The 15,975-nt window shown below is 37.9% G+C and overlaps 1 protein-coding gene across 36 annotated transcripts in view; it reads right to left on the bottom strand.

Moving 5' to 3' along the window:
• LOC110469084 (uncharacterized) overlaps positions 1–15,975 on the bottom strand; it is a 455,123-nt gene that overhangs the window by 344,661 nt on the left and 94,487 nt on the right. The window lies entirely within an intron of this gene.

The following is a 15,975-nucleotide window of genomic DNA, read 5'->3' as shown; positions in this document are numbered from 1 at the left end:
AACACAGCAGCAGAGGGGCATGGTTTGCTCACCAGGAGATAATTTCTTCTTTCCTCTCCTCCCTAAATGTGATGAAATATAAATTATTTAAAAATTAGAGGCATTTAGAGTAACAGCCCTCCAAATGCACGGTATTTATTCCATCTTTCATTGCCCACAGTTTATGGTATTGTCTGGCTTTGGGTGTGATTTGCTATTTTTTTCCCCTCCTCAGTTTACTCAGTATAAGGCTCACACTGATCTCATCAATAAGAAATGAATTTTGGTAACTTTCAAAACCACTATATTATTTTTCCTTTTATTTGTAGTGAGTTTTTCTTCTCTCAGTGGTATTACTGCAATAAGTCAGTCATTATTTCTTTATGTTTTCCCTCCTTTCTTTAGTATTTCATTTCCCTTTACAGCACATCTCGTGATCACAAAGAAAACAGAGACACTTATTTCTTTTAACAGTTGAAATTGCTGCAAGTGATTTAACTGTCATTTAATCTGATTCCTCTCTTCTGTCTGTGGAGAAATATGTTTAATGTACTGGAAATTATGTTAATAAGAAAAAGCATTATCTCATTTAATGAAATAAATATACAAATATTTCAAAATAAAATAAAGAGGCAATCTTCACTGAGGAAAAAATGTCTCTTATGGTTTGCATAAAATAAACAAATGAGAAAAATTAATGAATACATTGAAATATACTGACAAAAATTATGCCTAAACTCAAAAGGGAAAAAAAAAAGAGAAGGTGACTGAATTGCATCTCACCTAATCAGATGCTTTGTGAGACAACACAGAATGAAGCTCAAAGGATCACAGTAAAAATTATTTTTTAAATGATGTTTTTACCCTAGGCTAAACTTTTCTCCCCTCCTTTTAAAATTCCTCTGTTTTCCTGCCTTTTTTGGTTGCTGCTTTATTTTCATCAATTGGCATAAAAATAATATTTATTGTTTAATGACAGCAATTGCTTCATCCTTTAATTTTCTTTGATCCTGTGTCACAAATATATTTAATTTATGGCAAAGAACTTTGAGCTCTTCTGATTTAGTTAATTGTAACAATCAATAACACTGTTTCTAAGCTTTTCCATTCTGAAGGATGTAAATAGTATGCACTAAGGTTAAACAAATATTGTTAGTGGGGAGAGAAAAACTTGTAGCAATTATGTAATAAAAGCATGACCACTGCAATAGAAACACATAATTAGTGATTTAATTACAGACATCAAAACAAACTAAAGATGTCAATAAAAGAAAAATCTCCTGTGACAAACTAATTTCATTTCCCTGTTCTGCAATTCTAGATCTTCATGTATTTCATTCAGTTTTCTTGTTTTCCAGAAATTAAGAGCTCAAAACCCAAAGAAGAGACTCAGCGCCATCCGTTTGGGTGTGACTGTGGCAGGAATTTGACGAATTCCTGGGATTACTTTCTCACTGGCAGAATCAGTGCCTTCATTGCATCCCACAGTGGATTTTTTTAACTCCCCTTTCAAAGGGCCCAGCAGCGCTGAGTGTGCCGTGGTGCCAGTTCCTTTGGGGAGCTGCAGCCACTTGTGTCACGAACATTCTCAAGGCATTTTCTAAGTGCACCAGTTTCTGTCTCTGCTTCCCCACTCCTCACAAAGTGCTGTGGATCATAATAGCTCCGGCTCAGCCACTTCTGCTACCCGGAATAACCAGCCAGAGCGTGATGTGGAGAGATCTCAAGTGGCTTTCTCACTTGAAATCCAGACTTTTACTTTCCTGCAGTTTTTCTTTCAGTTTATGGGCTTGCGAGTGGGAATTTGAGGAGGACAGAAGTTGTGCAGTGAATTATTTGGGTCAGTATTAAACAGGTCACCTTTTCATTTTTAAAAAGTACCTAAAAATCCTTACAGTGAAATTCTAAACCCACAGAAATCAGAAACAAAACTCCCAGCAGCTTCAGTGGGGATTTCAACCTGTGCTTCCTGAAAGACACAAGGGGCACACTACAAATCCAGATTCACCACTCCTGACAGAATCTTCCATCTTGAGGGCCTGCACCTGATTAATCTGAATTGAAGGCTTAAGCTGCTTTTAACTATTTCATGAGATACAAAACAAATCCTAGAAAATGGTTGCTCTGAAGTGCAGCTTATCGTTTATGTAAAACAATAATCCATTTAAATAAATTTAGAATCACTATTTTCTATACACATATATAAAAACCCCAGACTCTGTACAAACATCAGAATTTGTTTTCTCTGCTAAATTTCAGTTCTACAGAAAACATTCCCTACAGTTTTTGTGATCAGGGTTTACAGAAATATTCAGGAGAGAATAACCCATCATAGTCACAGGTTTATATTTCTAATTCAAGGTTTACCAGTATTTAAAAACAAAAAGCTAAACCCCATTGTAGTTCTTTTATAAATAGAGTGAAGAGTGGTCAGCAGTAGAAATTACTTAGGAAATTATTCTCCAGTTGGGAAAAAAATATGGCACTGTTAATATGCAGAAATGGCTTCAAAGTGCTCTGGGTTGGATCCACAAATGTCCAGCCTCCAAAGCCCTCTGGGTTAGAGCCAAAAATGTGGCTCTAGGTTATACCCATAAAGCAAAGTCAAAAAATTATACAATCTGATATATTCCTCTTGCAATACTTAAGGGAGCTGGATCAAAAGAGTGGAAGCATTGACATTTTTTATTTCAATTTCTTTTGCGCGATCAAAAGACTATGACATGAACAAACCATCCTGTCAAGTTACAAAGAAAGAACCCTAAAATCTCTTTTAAAAAAGGTGTCTGTTTTTAAACTTGCACCTAAAAAAAATCTGTAAGCTCTGCCTGATACAAACCTGAATGTTTTCTCATTCAAGATCTTGAAAGAAAGACATCCTTTTTTCAAAGTATACTTGTACAGCAAAAGCTTAATGTTTTTAAGCAAGATTGAGTAAATCAAAGTTCCTAAAAGCAACACCTTCTTTTGTCTTCTTTTGTTCTAACACCTTTGTCACTTTTACAATTTCTTATCTTATTCTTGTCAGTAAAAAAACAATGTGAGGAGACAGCAAAGCTACTTTAAGGTAGTTTTTCACTGAACACACTCAATATCCTGAATTTCAGCCATCTTGCACATTTAGCTTTTCTTCTTTCAAGGCTAAATCTGGATGAAATCAAACCCAGGACTTGTTCCTTACATGTGCAGAGGAGATCTACAAATAGAGCCCTTTTCCACCCTGTGCTGTGAATAAAAATAAAATCCCTTCTCTGTGGGTACATCTTCCACCATATTTTGGGGTCTATAAACTTGTCAAGTAAAAGGATGGCACAGACAGATCCTCACAAGCACATCTCCAACTCGGCTCCTCTTCCACCCCATCACAGGGTTGAAGACATGGATGCCATGACCAATATCTATGTGGCATCTGCAGAGAAATGAGCTCCTGCTCCTCTGCAATCCTGAGGGAGCAGTTCCCACTGCACAGACTCTGCAGAAATTCACTGATCCCACTGAACTCTATGACCAGGGCCACACAGATTCAATGCCTGTTGCCAGAGGCAAAGGGGAAGCTGCTGGTGCATCTTCCAGGCCTTTTGGATGCCATGGATTGAAGACATTCCTGCAACACCCTCTGCAGCATCACTATGGAGCTTGGAAGCTGAAAGGAAAAGCTAACAGTGTCTTATATACTTCTGAAGTTCCTCCTGCCTTTTTAATGTCATTCCTTTAGACTATTATCAGTCTTTTTAAGCATATTTGAATTTATTTGATTTTTGCATTTTCTCCCTCTGTTCCTTTAATGGAAGGAATTAATTGATAAACCTTTGAAGAGCTCTCTGCTTTCCCACAATGCAATTGGCCGTTTTTGCCTCAAAATAGGAGTCAGACTTCACCAGTCTGAACCTCAGGATGTGCATAAATACTGAATCTAGAAAAATCAAGTAGGTGCTTGAAACCACAAAATGGAAATGCATCTCTTTGAACAGAAATGCAGGATTTCAGTGCCAAACAGTGAATGGATGCACATCTTCACCCAACCTTTTTATTTGGTTTTGTGTTTGTATTTCTTGAAGCACATATTTTTGCAAACTACATTGTATCATTTCCATCTAGTCCACAGGAGCACATCATTAATGCAGCAATACTGAAACACTGAAAATACATTGGAAATATCTGAACTAAAGAGAATTTAGAACCAGGAGGAAGAGAAAATATATGTGGTGCCTTAGTTTTGCAGACCCATTTGGGCTTTGTTATGCAGACTGCAAATCTTGCTCCATTTGATTTACATCAAAGACAGCATTTTTAAACCAACCCCACAGAACTAAAGTAGGAAGTTGTGCCAAGTACTTTAAATTCCTACCCTTGTTTGTCAATAGTGACAATTGATAGCAGACCTAAGTCTCAATACCTCCATCATCCTTGATACTGATTTGAAACTATCTTGATACCTGACTATCAAACTGCTACAAAAAGCATTCTCAAAGATTTGAGAGTGAAAGCAAATGCAAGACACAGCCTTCAACCACTTGAGACCATTGACAAAAGTATGGCCTCTATGAGCAAGCTATTTGTTATTTGCTGCAGAATTCCACACTGATTTATTAAATTGTGACAACTTCAGCACAAGCCATGGTACACCTCTATAAATATATAAATGAATAAATATGGGAGGGTTCCCCTTAAAGGGAAGCTTTGTGCTTTCTTGTTCTCCATGGAAGCTGCTTGTGGTCACATTGAAATTACTGGGGCCTTCACACTTCATCCTTCAAACTTCTGGGTTTGTCTTGCAGCAGTTGCAAGGGCAGCCAGCCTGTCTGTGTGATTCAGCACTGACAAGTGGAGCTGTAGACACCTCATCATCCCCCAAGAATGTCCCCCATAAATGAAGCCAGAAGAAACTCTCCACAGCCTATTCAGCCCCAAACCTACAAGTACATGAGCAAGACAGATGCTCTCAACATGAGTAACTACAGAGTTCTTGTTCTGCCAAATGAGCCTTTGTCCTTCCTTATCATTCCAACAAGTCAACCTGGGAAACCATCTGCAAAGCTGAGAACAAGCAGCGTTTTTTTTTTTTTTTTTTTTTTTTTTTTTTTTTTTTTTTGTGAAATATGTTAAAAATCGCTTCCTCACAGCTTTGGAAGGAACTAGACATATTTATCACAGTGCTTTCCAGGTAGCCCTTTTTAGGGATCTACACTTGTGCTTTTCACTTGGACTTTTCAGGCCACAAAAACAGCCGTAACATCTAAATTTAGGGAAGTTGTCAGACATGAAAGTCTGGAGACTTGTAAACGTCCCTGTTTCCAGGTTTGCATGAAACCCAGAGTCCCCTGCTTCTCATCCTCATGGAAATAACAAGCAGATACATTTCTTTGTGCTGTCTTCAGCACATCTACACCTGAACATACCTTGCTGCAACCCAATGAAAAAGTGCTAACAAATACAATTAAATGTTTTTAGACTCCAAGCACTGTTCAATACCAGTCCCAGCCAAGTAGTACAGAAAGGTTAAGAAAGATTTTTGCCCTTAGCATTATTTTTTGCCTTTTTTTTAGCTGACTTTCACAGGATACACAGTCCATTGTTGGCTGATAAAATTAGAACATCAGAGATAGCCTAACTAGAATGCAATTTACCACTGTAGTATTCCAGTATATAGAATTTCTATTCCTTAAATAAACATATTTCTTTAAAGTGTCAACACAACCAAGAAATCTGATCTCCTAGACAATATTCCAGGCTTGATGTATTTTTATTGCTCCCCAGTAATGAAGTTTTAACTCGTGATATATTCCTGCTATTTAACTGCCATTTCAACAAAACTAAAATGATCCATTTCTGAAGTTGGCTCAGGCAGAGCCCTGACATTGTGCAAAGGAATGTGCCCAGGTGCTCTCCCTGGAATCTCCCACCATAATGCTTCACTGACAGGGGAAAAGAGATGGAAGAATAAAGAACATATTTAAATGCATAACACAATCGAGGCCATAAATTTGTTCTACACCAGTTTCACATGTAAATAAGTGGCAGTGAGTAACTTTTTTTTCCTGTATTTGCAGTTTGTGGATGAGTGCTGGTCCTCTGTAAAGCTCCCATATGGTGGGAACGGCAGTGCTCTGTCACACTGCAGCAAGTCCCCCTCCTAGCCATTCCAGATTTAACCATGATAACTTCTATGCAAAGTTACCACTGCAGAAAGATATTTGAATGAACAACTTCTATCACATTTATACTTGTCATCTGGGATTAGCTAATCCCACATCAACTCTGTACATAATATATAATTGCATATCAACAATATCAGACTGGAAATGTGTCTCACTTCTTCCAGCAGTTTCCCAAGTTAAGCATTTCTGTCCTGCTAATGAACCCTTTGTTCCACTGAATATGATTCTGCCAGGAATTTAATGCATGTAAATGTAATGACATAAGAGCATTACATAACCACTCTCCTACAGGAGTTGATACAGTACAGAATATAATGAAGCCAGACTATAAATGATGCATATACCTGCAAGGGAAAAGGAGCCTTTTTTCATTTAGTGAATCTCTATAAATAACAACATGGCAAGAAATGGTTTCAAGTGCTTCAAAATGTTTGGGGAAAGGGATCAAAGGATGTGCTGCTGGATTGTTAAATAGAAAGGAAAAAGGAAGCTAAAAGATTAGAAGGTATTTCCGACTTTCTAAGAATTTTAAAGTGAAAAGCTGTAACAAAAATCTAGATAAATATCTACATTCACCCATCCTACATTAGAGAATGTTCTCACAACTTATTCCCTTACATTTTGAAATCAAAGGCACCTGCAGCAGGAATTGGAACATCCAAGACCAGGTTCTGAAGCTGTTCCACTCAGAACACTTCCCTTTACATCAGCTGGCTCAGTGGACCCACACCAGGTAAGTATTACCTTCTACAAGGGAGGAAAGAAACAACTATTGTGGCTTTTTAATGCTCCAAATAGAGGAAACTCAGCAATCTTTATAGAATAACATCTGAAATAGAATATAAATATATATATAATTATATATATTTATTTATATTTATATAATAGATAACATCTGAATGAAATTCTTCCCTCTTTGTCCTTCTCCCTTCCTCCCTTTCACTGCACAGCTACCTTGAAAAAAGCAAATAAAAGGCAAAGCTGCACCCAGACATGAGCTGCAGCAACAGCTTGGGAAACAACTGTCCACCAAACAAAGAGCCCATTTGTTTGCATTTAGAGAAGTGATTCACTTACATAAGTCCTGACTTTATCTAAGATGAGGCTGTAATTCCAAGTGCACTTCCTCAAACATTTTGTGCCCGGGTTATTTATGTTATCCCGAGTAAGAAGTGCTCCTCTTGTTGCATGTATAAAAAAAAATAGTGTATAAGCAGACGCTGTAAGTGTCTCTATTTTGCATACAACCGCCTCCCTATTTTCCCGACTTTATGTTTGACAGAAGGAATTTCACCTCTGCCCACTCCTTCTCAGGCTGGTATCAGTGAACTCAAGGCAAGGAATCCACAGCTGCTGACATAAATTGAATTATATTACAGAAATTCTTTCTGAATTTTGAATTTCTTATAATTTTCCTGAAGGATGACACAAAGCATATTTCTAAGTATCAGAAAAAAAAAATATATATATATATAAAAGACGCTTCACTTGTTTCCTTTTTTATTTAGCCAGAATTTAAGCTCAACATTTTAAATCTTTGAATATGACAAGCCAAAACTCTGGAAATAAGTTTTGCAGAAAAAGTACAGCTGTATCACAAATTAAACCAAACTAGAGCAACATTAAGGTGTCATTTAAGACCTTCAAAGTGAGGGAGTTCAGACTGTAGACTCTTACTTTGTGAGAAAGGTGTGTTAGTACATTCATTACTCTTTTTTTTCTCCAAAAATATTTGAGAAAAGAAGCAAATAACATCATGGAAGTTCTGTTTGGAATACAGAGACAGCACAAACTAATTTGTCATACAAACTGATAAACTTTGCACAGCATTTGAAAGGGAAGGAAAGGAGACAAGTCACCAAACTCTTGGGATCCATGTATAAATTGGACTTTTTTCATGCATATTTCATTGCCATGTAACTCTTCCCTCAGTTCAGACTTTGTAATGTACTCCTAAAAAGTGCAGTATAGATTTTCAGATGCACAGCACTGTACATGTCAATTTTAGAAGCATTTGTATGCAGGTACCCACCTGCACGTTTTAGGAGCTGCTCACAGGTCCTCTCATTGGCACATTTTAGGCACTGGGAACGATTCCTGCGGGTCCATTCACACAACAGACTGAGGCTTTTTTCAGAGGAACTCTTTCCAAATTACACACAAATAAGACACCATCTCATCAGCCCCCAGGGTAGATTCCACTTGGGCCACAGGTATTTACAGCTCTTTGAGGTAATGAATACCAAATCAAACCCCATTTGCACCAGGGGCTGAGGTCATGCAGTTCTGATCCTGATAAAATACATGATGTCTGGTATAAGTAATTATTTTGTTGATTTTATACCTTAGCCCATTTTGCTTGTACATACAGTGTTAAAAGCTAATATATTATTCAATAGCTATAAAGGGCCTTTTTTCTGGTCTTTTCAGTGGTGTTATTGTCTTTCACATCCTTTCAGAGCATTAAGATGTCACAGAACTTTGCAACAATTTACTGCTCACACCAATGTGCACTTCACTAATATCATCTGGATGAGGAAGTGTGCTGGCAATACTTTATTAAAATACAGGCTTTAAGAGCCTGCCCAAAATATGGCTAAAACACCAACTGCAATCAGGGGAGGGACAGAAATGACTGGGTACAAAATGGTTTGGTACAAAATTTCCAGGTATATTATTTTGGAAGTAAGAAACAGTCTGTAACATGTAATAATAAAAATATAGATTTTATATGTTTACTGTCTAGTCTAAATGAATAATGTAAAAAAAAAAAAGAGTAAAAATCCCTTGTTATAGGTGGGTTTGGGTGTTCTTAATATAGGGAGAAAACCAGGGGTGCAGCAGCACAGGCTGGGAGGGCTTGTGATTGGCAATCCTTGTTTCTTCTCCAACAAAAATAGCAACACCCTAACGCTAGGCCTCCCTTTAAGAAAATGACAAGAATATTCTCTACCCTATGGAATGTTTGCATCAATCATATACCTGTGGCTCTCACAGTGAGCTGGACTATTACAAGATTGATGATAAGCTCAAACACAATACTTGACCTAAATACATTATGTAGCAGTGGATGCCTGTTAAGTAGGTCAGCAGGGGCTCTTAAAAGTTATGCAAAACTTCTTCTGCCACACAGACGGCATGTCATGAGTCAAGAGGGATGAGAATCAATTTTATAGGCTGCAGGAAATCTCTTCTCATCATATGAAAATCGGTTTCGCCATACTTAAAATGTCTTAAATACTGGGATATGCTGCTTGTCACATGTCCTTAGGTCTCTGAGTGAAATACAAGTGAGGTGGGCAGCCTGTGAGAAGCCTGAGGATGATCCGGAGGTTCACATACATGGCAGATTCCTTTTTGAAAGTAATGGTTCAAATAAATACTTTCCATTCTCGCAGTCAAACAAATTGTGATTTATGGGATGCATCAGACAAGCTTGTCAAGCCAAGAAAGTCTGTATTTAGGAGTGATGATTAATCAGAGATAGCTATATTACCGTGTCTGGATCTTGGAAGCTCTTCAGCAGCATGGTGGAGAGAGGACAAGTGTCCGGGGACTTGCCTGGCGCAGTCCCCACATGTGAGGAGTTTGGCCACACAGCAGGACACAGATTGCACCTGCCAAAAAAGCTGGGAACTGCTTCCCCATCCCTTTCTACACACTTTGAGCACTAGGGACTGGACAGGCTTTGGAAAAGTTAAGAACAAAATGATCCTTTCTGACTACAAAGCCACTGAGGTCCACTCTGAATTGAGCCATCAGCCACCTGTATGTTCATGCACGACTGAGTCTCTAAAGGAGGCAAGTCCAGCCTGATTCAAGTGGCTCATGTTATGTGACTTGAAACCTTTGCAATCTCTAAACTGAGCTGAATGTCTGGCTTTTACCAACTGGGTACCTCTTACCGCAATAACTGAGCAAACCATTACTGTCTCAAAAGAGACCACACTGGGCCCACCCTCCAAATGTGTAAGAAAAGCCCAAAGCCAGAGAATTTTCATGGTTCAAAGCCTTGCCCTGTCACACTGTCAGTCATTTCCCCTGTGCACAGGAACAGGCATATCCATGATGGTGTGGTGGCACTGCTGAGTGCTACATGGAACCTCCTTCCTACAAAGAAGCCTCTTGTAGATAAGTACATGTTAGAAGTGAGGACTTGCACATCACTTACTCTTTGCATTTCCTCTGCCCACACTCAGCGACTAACTGACAAATGTCAATAAAAAACCCTCAGGCTATTCACCAGTTACAAGAATCTACCAAGGAAAAAAAAATCAGTGATAAAAGCAAGTTTTTTTTTTTGAGGAGAGAGAGGAAATAGGTGTAGAAGTGTGCTTTGGAAAAGCAAGTCTCATGAAGGCATCCCACCAGCCTCACAGTAATGTGGCTCATGTATTCAAGTTGCATATTTTAGTTAGCATTTAACTCAGAAGCTTTTCCTTTGAGACGAGTGATTATTTTCTTTTCCTGTCTGACCTAGTGAATACTGCAGTGCTCCACGATACTGTATTTGTGCCCTGCAGGCAGCAATGTCCCACCAACTTTCCACCAAATGCTCATAACACAAGGCAGAATGACACCAAAAAAATGAGGAGTATTATTTTGCATACTGCAAACAAATACATGCTATTGTGTTTCTTCTTTTATTGTTTTGTTATTTCATCATTATTCACCACAGTTCTTGCCTTCATTTGCAGAGTTTGAGTTTTAATGTAATGGCCATTCAATAAAAATGTTGCTTTTAAGGGTTTGCTTATCATCCCATTTTCTCTTCAACCCTTCAGCAACCATATGGCAAGCAATCAGGTCTGCAATCACTAGGTCCATATTATGTAGAGCATGATTTCAGCATTATGCTATTACCCATCTGTTTCTGTAGAAAAATACATGAACCCTTGTATAAGAGGTCAGTGGTTTCATTGCACACCGTATTCCAGAAATCCATCTCTGTTCACTTGAGATCACTTTCATGATTTACTGTAGTCTTTTAGGCAAGGTTTTATTTTTTCCCCCTTTCTTTCTTTTTTTTTTTTTTTTTTTTTTTAATACAGACAATCAGCACAATTTGTCTGTCTGTTGTTTAAAGATATTTGTAACTGCCATTGGATGCACTTATGGTCTCTTAGTTAAAGATGCTCTCCTGAGATGATGCCATTTTCTTAAATAAGAGACAAAAAAAGAGGGTGGAAGGTTCACCTATTTCCATTTGTTTAACAGATTATTCCAGGAATAATGAGGTTTGCTGTTCAGTTAGGAGCTAGAAGGAATTCTCTTTTGCATTGTTTCTTTGGTTTTAGCAATACACAAGGAGGTATTTGACTTTCTGTAGCAGAGGAATGCACCACAAAAGTACAGACAGAATGGAAATGTCAGTTTTTAACTTGACCTAATCCCCCGATTCTGCCCACAATAAAGACAAATCAAGGGACTTCAACTGCAGCCTATCAAGCTAAGGAAAGGAAATAATTAAAAAAAAGAAAAAAGAAAAATTGTCTCCTGCCAAGGAACTTCACTTCAGGCCACTCTGTTAATCACAGCATGTAACCGGACACTTGGGTTCCCTGCTGCCCCATTGCCAAAAAGTCTCTGCCATGATAAAGAAATACAAAAAACATGTCCAAAAATAAATTCAGCATTCCTTAAGTGTCACACTATTCACTGCTTGTACAACATATTTAGCAGGATAGCTATGCTTGACTAGAGAAACACAATGGAATTCTCTTTAACAACCTCTTTTAAGTAAACCACAAGCTTGACCTAAAACAAAAATAAATAAAAATTTCTACATGCAAGCCATTCAATAGCACAAAAGTGGTTTTTTATCCAAATTATTTTGTAACAGCAGATCTGTCAGACACTTCCCAGACTCAGAGCTCATAGAAAAAAAACCAAATTAGACAAAAAAGTTCAAATTCAAATAATTTGAAAACACAAACAGAACTAAGACACAGGGTATGGTACCCAGAAAGAAGTCAATAATAGAGGCTAGGGATGGGAAGGAGGGCTCAAAGGGAAAGGTTACAGGGATGTTAAATCCCAGAGCAGCTTGAGAGAGGAAAGAATGGATGAGATTGCTAAGATGTTCTTGTTGGCTACTGCAAACTTCTCAGATGTTAATTATTTTGTTGAAGGAAGCTAAAACAAAGAAACTAATTTGGTAAAGTTGGACTTAAAATGGAAAGAGAAAGCAATAGAAGGTTCCAAAACATCTGTGGTTCATTATGGGTAGCAGAAGCAACTGAAATAAATTAATTCCTAAGTTTCCTTTGCAGAAGCAAGTCCTTAAGGATAAAACTCAAGCTGCACAGTGAAAGGAAACATTGCATCTTTACCAAGGAGAGCCTCTAGACCATGCTGGGGTACAAAAACGAACCCATATCTGTGCAGTGGCTTCTTCTCAATTACAGAGGTTAAAAAAAGTAGAATAGATCTGCAGAATAGCTCTTGGCCAACATTCAACAAATGTCATTTAACTCCTGGAGCAGCCTGGATGTGGCAGGCTCATGGAAGCTTGATCTACTAATGGGAGAATTAGGCTTTTAGAATGTATGCTTAAGTATCAAATGCTGAGAGTAATTTCAATAATAAAATCATTAAAGAAATTATACATGGACATATTAGGTCGATTAGGTAGACACAGGAAGACAGATTAGATAGGATGACCACAAAGAATAAAGTAAACATGAAATAGAGAAAAGTAAGGGGCAGAAAATTGAATCTAAAAGAATATTATAGATATATGAACTTGGCAAATAACTGAAGTGATTCTCCTGAAGAAAGAATTATTAAGCTGGTCAAATAAAAGCTGGTAACTCACTTTTCCCTTTTACTTTAATCTCTGACTTTATATGGTGTAAACACTACAAAAATTAGGGAAAACCAAGTGTTCAGAATGTAACTATGGAAATTACAGGCTGACAACCATCAATTACAGAATAAATGCTGTTCAAAAGCAGATGTAATAATAGCTGGCAAGAAACATTAATACAGTTTGACCTACAGTTTTATTTACTTCTTTCAGGCAACCTGAAAGTCGGGGTGCTTACATAAACAATGCTTAATGCTTTGAACTTCAATAAAACACAGCAAGAGTTAATTAAAATGATACAATCAAGGCATATCTCTTTCAGTATAATAGACAGAACAATAAAGGGAGACTGTTTATTATAGATTCTAATAATTATTCACAAAAAGTATACTGTGAAAGACTAAGCTTTAATTTTAAAGATAACTTCTTGAGCTGAAAAATCTCCTTGCTTTGATGTTTGCTAGCTGCTGAAATTCACGCATTTGGGAGCAGAGGCTTTGGCAAATAAACCTTTAATACACACGGATGAAAAGCTATTTTCAATAACATTAATGTTTAACGCAAACTGCTAAAAGCAAGAAAATTCAAAGTTAAGGCTGACAACTCCATTTTTAGCTTAGAGCTCAGAGTTTAAAAGCTCCAGCATCTTATGCCAGAACTGTTGTAAGATTGCATTCAGAATATCTCAGCTTTTGTTTCATTTTCCATTCTCTGATTCTTTCCATTAACATGCAGACTTGGAGGGTTTTGTTCTATTTTAGCTTGTTGTTGTTGTGATGGGATCGCCTTTGTTCTTTCCATTACCCAAAAGCCATCAACAGAAGGAACAGAAGTAGCTCCTGTTATGAAACCTCCTGTTGTAAGTCATCCATCCACCTTTCCAACAGCAGCCACTGTTGCCTCAAGCTCTCCCTTCAGCAAGGTAGGAGTCAGGAAATTCGAGAATTTCTGACAATCCAAAGTGTTGTGAGGTACAGAGCATCTCCAGGAATATTCTCCCATATGGAGCCAGGTTCATGTCCAGCTTAATCAAACCAAAGTCCCACATCTGCTTGCCAACAAAGGTGGCCAACCAAGGGAAATTATATTCTAACTTAAAAAGTTTGAGCTTTTCCATTTTGGTTGGGATGTTATTTTGCTTTTTTTTCCTTGGGAGTAGGAGATATTATCTTTGAATTCATCTGAAACAAACAAAGCTGCCTTCATCACCTAAGAAATATTGGATCCACATACTCTTGTCCCCCATTTGCCCTTTTCTTTTTCTTCATGTCACATCTATCTGACATGAGAGAAGAGAAAATAAATAAACCCAAGCATTTATTTTAATTTCTTCTTTTTCTGTTTTTTAAGATATTGAGTTAAAATCTAAAATGCTTATTCAAATTAAATTCCTAAAAATACTGAAGGCTTACTTCTAATTGAAAATATGATTTGAATAAAACTAGCCTGTGAGCTGGTTTGTCTGCCTTGGATGTTTTCTCACAAATTCCTTTTTCTAAGATAGTAGCACATTGCTGTGCCCTCTGTGCCAGATGAAGCCCTGGATGCACACAAGGCTCCTTTCACAGGTCTGACTTCTACTCTAAGCAGCAGCTCTGTTGCAGCTCTTTCAGTGATCAGTGTCACAATACCTGGAGAGATTTTACTGCCCTGTTTTTTATAATCTTTAGTTAAAAAAAAAAAAAAAATTATAGATTTTTCAAGTCAGAAGTGAGTTTTTAGCTTTTACAGTCCCAGAGAAGATTTGCATCTGCGACCTGAACACAATCTTTAGGGTTGGCCAACAGAAAGCAAATGAAAAGCCAAAGATAGTTTTATTTCATTATTATGGCAGTTTTAGCACATGATATTGATGGGAATTTCCTGAATGGAATAGCCCTTTGGCCAGGTCAGCTGTCCCAGCCACACTCTATCATGGCTCCCTCATTGCCAGAGCATGGGAAATTCAACAGTCCTTGATTTAGGGTGAGCTCAGCAACAACTAAAGAATCCCTGTGCCATCAATGTCATTCTTATCCTAAATCCAACCACAGCACTGCACCAGCTACTGGGAAGAAAAATTAACTCTGTCTCAGACAAAAGCAGGACAAAAGATAAGACTTACTTTATCAAATAGGACTAAATTTGCCAAGAGTTCTAAAAGAAGTGGGAAATGCTCCTTTGTTAAGGAGACACACCTGATCGCTGCTCCCACAGAATTCAGAAATCAGCAGAAGATTCTGTGTACGTCCCAAAGCACTGGGACTTGCAGCTCTGCTGGATGCAAATCACAGGCCACCCACTGCCACCTCCAACATTGCCACCTCCAGAAATGCCACTCATTTCTGTTCCTGGTTTTAAGGCAGAGGCAACAATGCCCAGGACAGACCTGTATCCATGGCATGCACCCTAAAATAACTGCAGCACTACAGCTAATCCTTTCTTAATTATTGTTTTTTAAATGGGACAATTCTTCTGCTGTATATTCACAAGTGCAGCAACATGGCAGGGGAGTTGATGTGCAAAGACATGACTGGGTGTTATTACCTACAAAAACAATTATCTGCTGGCTAATTTGGATCACTACATTGGTGTAAGTACTGGAAATAGTTCAAATCACTTGTTATAATAATGTACCAACTCATGGAGAATTTAAGAAAAAATGGAATTCCAGGATGTGAAAAATTACTGAATTACAGTGCAATCTTTAGTGTTTTAATTGAGCAGCTTTCTCAGAATATGGGGGGAATGACTCATGCAGTTCCCCACCTCCACAAGCAATTTTTGCCAACCCATCTGCCACCCCAAATGTTTCGTCCAAAGAACCCCATCAGTGGACTTCTGCTCCCTCTGCTGGATCTGCAAAAATAGGGATTAATAGACCCAAATCTGCTTCCTTGGGAGGCAAAGGCACGACTTCCATTGGGTTCAACAGAAGAATGATTCTGCCCTAGCACTGCCTCCAAAGTGGAGCTGACATCACTGCTAACACTGACTTGCAAATAAGTAGCCAATAAACAGCTGTAATACTTTTAAATAAAATTACTTTTA

The sequence above is a fragment of the Lonchura striata genome, chromosome 3 (assembly GCF_050655825.1).
Source record: "Lonchura striata isolate lonStrDom1 chromosome 3, ASM5065582v1, whole genome shotgun sequence".
In the NCBI taxonomy this organism is placed as follows: Eukaryota; Metazoa; Chordata; class Aves; order Passeriformes; family Estrildidae; genus Lonchura; species Lonchura striata.
The sequence above is the reverse complement of the archived record's forward strand: the minus strand, read 5'-3'. Positions and strand labels throughout refer to the sequence as shown.